Genomic DNA, 7,969 nt, shown 5'->3' with positions numbered 1-7,969 from the left:
ATAAGAAGGTAGCTCTGTAGTTAACAACCTCACAGTAACAATAATTTTTGTAATACATTTTAGGCCGAGATCAATATTCATACAGATATTAATGATCATCAATACTTATATAATCACTGCTTCAGATTCATAAACATATCATGAATTATCATCTCTATCAACAGAAGACTGAACTGAAAACAACAAAATGTAATATGTGTCTTTCCCTATCGTAAAACAAACTCAGAATTTCTCTCTGACACACTGAGAAATTTGATTCATGTTAATTCTCTAAGTCGTCTCCCATTGGATAAAAATAATGGTGTTGAGTTTTCAATCCAAAATACACTTGAAATTAAACAGAGTTTTAAAAATGGGTTCATATGATATGGGCGTTGTCAGTATTTATTACCCATCTTTAGTTGCCTTTGAGAAGGTGGGGGTGAGCTGCCTTCTTTAACCGCTGCAGTCCATCTGTTATGGGTTGATCCACAATGCCATTAGGGAAGGATTTCCAGGATTTTGGTCCAGCGACAGTGAAGGAACAGCGATATATTTCCAAGTCAGGATGGTGAGTGGCTTGGAGGGGAACTTTCAGGGGGTGGTGTTCCCATATATCTGCGAGTCTTGTCCTTCTAGGTGGAAGTGGTCATGGGTTTGAAAGGTGCTGTCTGAGGATCTTTGGTGAATTTCTACATTTTATCTTGTAGATAGTACACACTGCTTGTGGATGAGGTACCAATCCAGTGGGCTGTTTTGTCCTGGATGGTGTCAAGCTTCTTGAATATTGTTGGAGCTGCACCCATCCAGGCAAGTGGGGAGTATTCCATCACACTCCTGAGGTGTGCCTTGTAGATGGTGAATAGGCTTTGGGAAGACAGGAAGTGAATTCATTGTTGCAGGATTCCCAGCTACCGACCTGTTCTTGAAGCCACTATATTTATGTGTTTAATCCAGTTCAGTTTCTAGTCAATAGTAATCACAATAATGTTGACAGTAATAGTAACTGGATGTCAAAGGGTGTTGGGTGAATTCTTTCTTGTTGGAGATGGTCATTGTCTGGTATTTGTCTGCCATAAATGTCACTTGTCAGCCCAAGCCTGGATATTGTCCAGATCTTGTTGCATTTGAACATGGACTGCTTCAGTATCTGAGGAGTCACGAATGGTGCTGAACATTGTACAATCATTGGCAAACATCCCCACTTCTGACCTTATGATGGAGGGAAGGTCATTGGTGAAGCAGCTGAAGATGGTTGGGCTTTGGTCACTACCCTGAGGAACTCCTACAGGGATGTCCTGGAGCTGAGATGACTGACCTCAAACAACCACAGCGTTCGTGTTCTGTATGAGTCCAACAGTTGAAGAGTTTTCCTCCTGATTGGCAATGTCTCCAGCTTTGCTAGGGCTCTTTGATTCTATTCTCAGTCAAAAGCAGCTTTGATCTCAAGGGCTGCCATTCTCAGCTCGCCTCTGGAATTCAGCTTTTTGTTCATGTTTGAATCAAGGCTGCAATGAGGTCAAGGTTAATCTGATAATCTTCAATTTCTGCCTTCTCCCCTTCACCTTTGATTCTGTTCCTGATTAAAGATCTCTCTCACTCATCCTAAATATACTCAATGACCCAAAATCAACAGTCCTTTGTAGTAAAGAATTCAACAGATTCAATACCCTCTGAGAGAAGAAATTCCCATTTTACCTCTGTCTTATGTGTGTACCCCTTATTCTGAGATTATACTCTCTGATCCTAGATTCTCCCACAAGTGAAAACAACCTTTCCACATCTACCCTGTCAAACCCCCTAAGAATCTTGTGAGTTTTAATAAGGTCACCTTTCATTCTTCTATATTCCAATGAGTACAGGCCCAACCTATTCAACCTCTCCTCATAAAACAGTCCCTTCCTACCTGGGATCAGCCTACTGAACCTTCTCTAGACTGTCTCCAATGCTGGTATTCATTCCTTATGCAAGGGGCCCAAAACTGTTCTCAGTATTCCAGCTGTGGTCTATCTAGTGCCTTGTACAGTTTTAGCAAGAAGTCGCTGCTTTTATAATCCATTACCTTTGAAGCACAGACAAACATTCCATTTGCCTTCCTTATTACCCATTGAATATAGATGCCAGCTTTTTGTGATTTCTGCATGAGGGCTTCCAAATCCATTTGTTCTACAGTTTTCTTCAGTCTTCCTCCATTGAAATAATATTCAGCTCCTCTATTTTTCTTGCCAAAGTGCGTAACCTCACATTTCCCAACATTACATTTATTTGCCACTTTTTTGCCCACTCACTTAAATCATCTATAACCCTCATAGATTCATAGAGAGCTAGAGCACAGAAAAAGGCCCTTCAGCCCATTGCATCCTTGCCAGTCACCTAATGATTCTAATCCCATTTTCCAGCCCTAGCCTTGTATACCTTGGCATCACAGTGTACATCTAAATACTTCCTAAATGTTTGAGGATTTCGGTTTCTCTATAGCTGTAACATCATATTCTGCATTCTATTTTATTACCCTGATGTACTTATGTAGGGTATGATTTGTCTGGATAGCACACAAACAATACTTTTCACTGTATCTCAGTACATGTGACAATAATAAAATCAAATCAGTGAGATCCTGGGAGAAATAGTTTTTCCTCACATGTCCTCCAAAACCCCGGACCCTCCATCAAAGGAAAAAGTTTCTTACTCTACTCTATCTATGCTCCTCATAAATTTATACATCTCAACCATGCCCTCAGCAGACTTTTTATGTCATCCTCACCATTTGCCTTTCCACCTATTTTTGTGTTATGTGCAATCTTGGCAATAGTATCTTCATTTTCCTCATCCAAGTCAGGAATATATATTGTAAATGATTGTGGCCCCAGCCCTGATCTCTTTGCAACTCGACTAGTTACAGTTGGCCAGGCTGAAAATGCTCCCTCTTTCCCAATTCTCTGTCTACTATTAAGTAGCCAATCCTTTGTCCATGCTATTATACTACATCCAACACCGTGGGCTCTTATTTAGTAACTTAATGTGCAGCACCATATCAAATGCCTTTGAAAATCCAAATATATTACAAACACTGGTTCCCCTTTATCCATCTGCTTGTTACCTTCTCAAAGAATCCTACCAAATGTTTTGGAGTAGATCTGTAGCTCGGGTTGTGGGTGTTGAGGTTGATTGTCTCGCCAAGCTGGTTTGTTGTTTTGCAAAACAACAAACCAGCTCGGCGAGCCAACCAACCTCAAAATCCTACCAAATTTCTCAGCTAGGATTTCCTCTTCATGAAGCCATGCTGACTCCAATTTCTAAATGCTCTGCTATTACATCCCTTATAATAGACACTAACATTTTCCCAATAACAGATGTTAAGCTAACTGGCCTATAGTTAACCATTTTAAGTCTCCTTCCATTTTCAAATAAACTGTTAATTTGGTAGTTTTCCAATTCTCTGAGACATTTCCAGAATCCGAGGACTCCTGAAAGATTGCTATCAGTGCGTCCACTATCTCTATAGCGACTTCTGTTAATATCCCAGGATACATCCAATCAAGTCCAGGGAACTTACCAGTCTTTAGCCAGCCCCCATTCGTTTTCTTAATAATTTTTTCTCTAGTGATAGTTATTGTGTTTATTTCCTTTCCTCCTTTTGCCCCTTGACTGTTTAACAACTTCAAAATGCTATTAATGACTTCGGCTGTGAAGACTGATGTAAAGAATTTATTTAGCTTCTCTGTCATTTCCTGATTCTCAATTATTATTTCTCTAAGGGGCCTATGTTCACTTTGGCTTCTCACTTCCTTTTTAATATATTTAAAGAATCTCTTGCTGTCTGTCTTGATATTATTTGAAAGATTACCCTCAAAGTTTATTTTCTCTTTTCTTGGTTTTAAAACTTTCACAATACTCTGGTTTTCCACTCATCTTTGCCACACTGTATTTTTTTTTTCTTTTGATCTAATGAGATCTTTAACATCGTTGGTTAAAAATCGATGGTTTATCCCCTTCCTAGAATCCTTCTTTCTCACTGGGATACACCTTTGCTATGAGCCATGAACTGTTTTCTTCAATGTCTATCATTGTTTCTCGACAGGTTTTGCCGCTAAACTCCTTCCCCAGCCAACTCTGCCTTTACTCCTTTGTAAGTACCCTTATTTAAGCCCAGTTGTTTCAGACCCAAGTTACTCACACTCAAACTGGATGCTAAATTCTGCCATGTTATGTTCACTGTTTCCAAGGGGATTGTTACTTTGACATCATTTCTTAAACCTGCCTCGTTACACACCACCAGATCCAAAATTAGCCTGATCCGCGGTTGGATCTACAACATATTGTTCTAGGAAACTGTCCTGAATAGTCTCTATGAATTCTTCCTCATGGCTTCCTCAGCCAATCTGACTATTCCAATCTGTAGGCATATTGAAGTTACCAATGATTAATGTACTGCCTTTGTCACATGCCCTCATATGTCCTGATGTATTCTCTGTCCCACTATATAGCTACTGTTAGGGGGCCTATAGATCATTCCTACCAGTGTCCTATTTCCCTTTTTATTTCTTACCTCCACAAGTCTTCAGTACTATTGCTGAAATATTGTCATAGCCCATAGCCTTTTGAAGTATCCAGTGCCTTCAGCCAGTTTTTGATATCATGGTAAATGAATTGAATTGGCTGAAGACTGGCATCTATGATGCCAGAGACCTCCAGAGAAAGCTGAGATGAATCATCCAATCGGCACTTCTGGCTGAAGACTGTTGCGCATGCTTCAGCCTTATTTCTTACACTGATATTCTGGATTCCCATATCATTGAGGATGGGGATATTTGTAGAGCTTCCTCCTCCAGTGAGTTGTTTAATTGTCCACCACCATTCACAACTCCAGATCTGATCCCTTGGTTATGGGATATTTCTAGCTCTGTCAATTGCATGCCAGACAATGGAAGCAACACGTAAGTATTCCAGTTTGTAGCCTCACCAGGTTGACACCTCATCTTCAGGTATGCCTGGTGCTGCTCCTGGCTTGCCTTCCTGCACTCTCCATTGAACCAGGGTTGATCTCCTGGCTTGATGGTAATGGTTGAGTGGGGGATACGCCAGGCCTTGAGGTTGCAGATTATGATTGAGCTTAATTCATTAGTTTTGAATTGTAGATCTGCTTGAAATCTGTCCAGTTTACATGAATACACGATGCAGTGTATCCTCAGTGTGAAGACAGGATTTCATTTTCATAAGGAATGTACAATGGTCCCTCCTCCTGATACTGTTACGAAGGGATACATCTACCACAGGCAAATTGATGAAGGCAAGGTCAATTATGTTAATTTCAATCTTCCAGTGAAAATCATTTTCATTGACAGAAAAAGTAAGATTTTCCCTGAGCCAAATATGCTGACCTGTGGAGTAAGTCAGTTTGTGGAGAGATTCTCAAAAGTGTGAAAGCGAGTCCTAAATCAGAACAAAATGCTGCTGAAAACATGAACCAAAGTGGTTTTAGAGCTAACTCATTAAGGATAAATGTCTTGTTTTTTTTTGGCCTTGATTTGGATAATTCCACCTCAGAGTGCATTGATAGGACAGAGTCTCAAGCCAGATATTTTCACATTGCTACAGAACAAGGGAGTGGAATCAGTGCTTGCTTTAAACTCCATTTCACAACTTTAAAGACAAATTCAAAAATCATCACAAAAGTGAAATATTTCAGATACTGGAAATCTGAAATAAAACCATAAAGTGCTAGAAAAAATTCAGCAGGTCTATAGAGAGAGACACAGTTAATTTTTCAGGTGAAGTCATCAATTTCCAACATTTGTTTTAAATTCAAAACTAATTATCCTTTCTATACAACAAACAGAATGTTTTGTTAAAAAGGTTGTTCAGCTGAAGTAATTAAAATACATTATAAATCCATTTTTGACCTGTGGCTAATATTTTGGGGAAACATTTCAGTCAGGGTTGCTGGGCAGTAACCTGGCAACACAAATCATTCATTCGTAGTTTTCATCTCATTACTTCTGAGGAGAGAAGTTGAAAATGACCCCTATTTGTATTCAGCCAATTTTCCTCATCCTCCACAAGTTTTCCTTCAGGCAAGTGTACCTCCAGCCTTTGTCAAGATTTCTATCTCACTGAGTTCGGTTTTACTGAGATCTCAGTCATGCACAGGAACTAAATTTAACATCAATTCACAGTTCCCAGCTTGTTCCCAGGAATGAGTCTGGTACCAAGCGATGCTGGATGAATTGATACTTAGTTTCTGGAAACATCTTGCTGATCTGTTGTAACATCTTCCATCACTTTGCTTATGGGTCAGCTGACAGGGCAGTAATCAATCAGATTTTTGCTGGTGTTTTCTTTTGTCAGCAGGACAAATGAGTAACAGTTGATGTCCATGCTGTATTTCTATGGACAATGTGCTTAATGTCACAAGGCATAGTGCACAGCTTTTCACAACAGCACAGTTGGGTTGTGTTCATGGTCCACAGATTTCCCTGGTAGCCACAGCACTCAGCTGTGTCTTGGATAGTCGGGAAGTGACCTCCTGCTGTTGGTAGACATTCTCCACCCAAATAATATTCTATGCCCTTGAGATCTGCAACAATTTCCGGGTGGTGTTCACTGTGGAGAATTCCTGCTTCAGCAGCAGGGGAAGTACAGTGGGTAGGACCAGGTTAGAAAATAACAAAATAACACACAATAGTTCCATTCCATTTACAAACACTGGAAATAACAGAAGAGAATGGGTGCTTTTATAAATTTCATATGTCAGAATCTATTGATTTTCAAATCATTGTCACATTATCTGCAAATCTATTCTCAATAGACACAAGTGTCAACCTTGAGACTGAAATCTGTTTATGGCAGTTCTGTGTGAATCAATAGATTTATTTACAGTAAATACATTTTGACGAGTTTACTGTTATTTGGAGGACAGCTACTTCTTCCAGGAAACAAGGAACTTCCAACTATGACCATGACTGAGGCAGTGGTGAGAAATGATGTCACAAAGATTTCAGTGGTTTTGGTGAAAGCTTTGTGAGATCATGGAGAAGCTCAGCTGTTACAACTGTGACTGAATGTTTCTGACTGAGGAGTGGGGAAAGAATTTGGGTGAATTTAGTCTGACCCCGAATTAACATGGTACTTGGCTGAAAATGCAGAAATAGCAGCTTTCCCGGGACCAGCAGGAGCTCCAGCTTTGGAGGGAGAGAGTGAGAGAGTGGGAGAGAGGGAGAGAGGGAGAGGGGGGGAGAAGAGAGAGGGGGAGAGGGAGAGGGGAGGGGGGGGGGGGGGGGGGGGGGAAAGAGAGAGAGTGGAGCCTCCTTGACCTGGTTTACCCCCTTTATGCCCTTACCCCTCTGGCCCTGTTACCTGGCAGATCGGTGGGTTGGGAGCTCGGGATCCGGGTTTACTGGCCTCGACACGGATCCCTTGGAATCGCCTGCCTCGATGGGGAACCTCCTTGGTTCTGGGTTTGTGGGGGAGCTCATTTCTTGATGAAAGGAGGGAAAGACAAAAACATGCGGTTAATGTGCGGCCAACAGGAGGTTCCGTGCGGGCTTTGTGTAAGGACTTGGGCGGGGGGGAGCTGCGGGACTTACTGGTCGGAGGAGATGGAGCTGGGATAGAACAACAGCCGCCGGGGGGTTTGCATTGATCAGAATGGGGCGGGGGTGGGAGGGAGGGGGTCAGGATCCAGGCGCTGACAGCCGCCGCCAGCCCCCAGCGTCATAATCGGCCCCCGGCAAGAAACAGGCGTAAGCAGCGGGGGGAGAGCGCGGGGGGAGAGCGCAGGGAGGGAGCGGGGGGGAGAGTGCAGGGGGAGAGCGCGGGGGGAGAGTGGAGAGGGAGCACAGGGAGTGTGGAGAGTGAGTGCAGTGGGAGCACAGGGAGTGTGGAGAGGGAGCACAGGGAGAGTGGAGAGTGAGTGCAGTGGGAGCACAGGGAGTGTGGAGAGGGAGCACAGGGAGAGCGGAGAGTGAGTGCAGTGGGAGCACAGGGAGAG

The sequence above is a fragment of the Rhincodon typus genome, chromosome 27 (genome assembly GCF_021869965.1).
Source record: "Rhincodon typus isolate 14 chromosome 27, sRhiTyp1.1, whole genome shotgun sequence".
In the NCBI taxonomy this organism is placed as follows: domain Eukaryota; kingdom Metazoa; phylum Chordata; class Chondrichthyes; order Orectolobiformes; family Rhincodontidae; genus Rhincodon; species Rhincodon typus.
The sequence above is the reverse complement of the archived record's forward strand: the minus strand, read 5'-3'. Positions refer to the sequence as shown.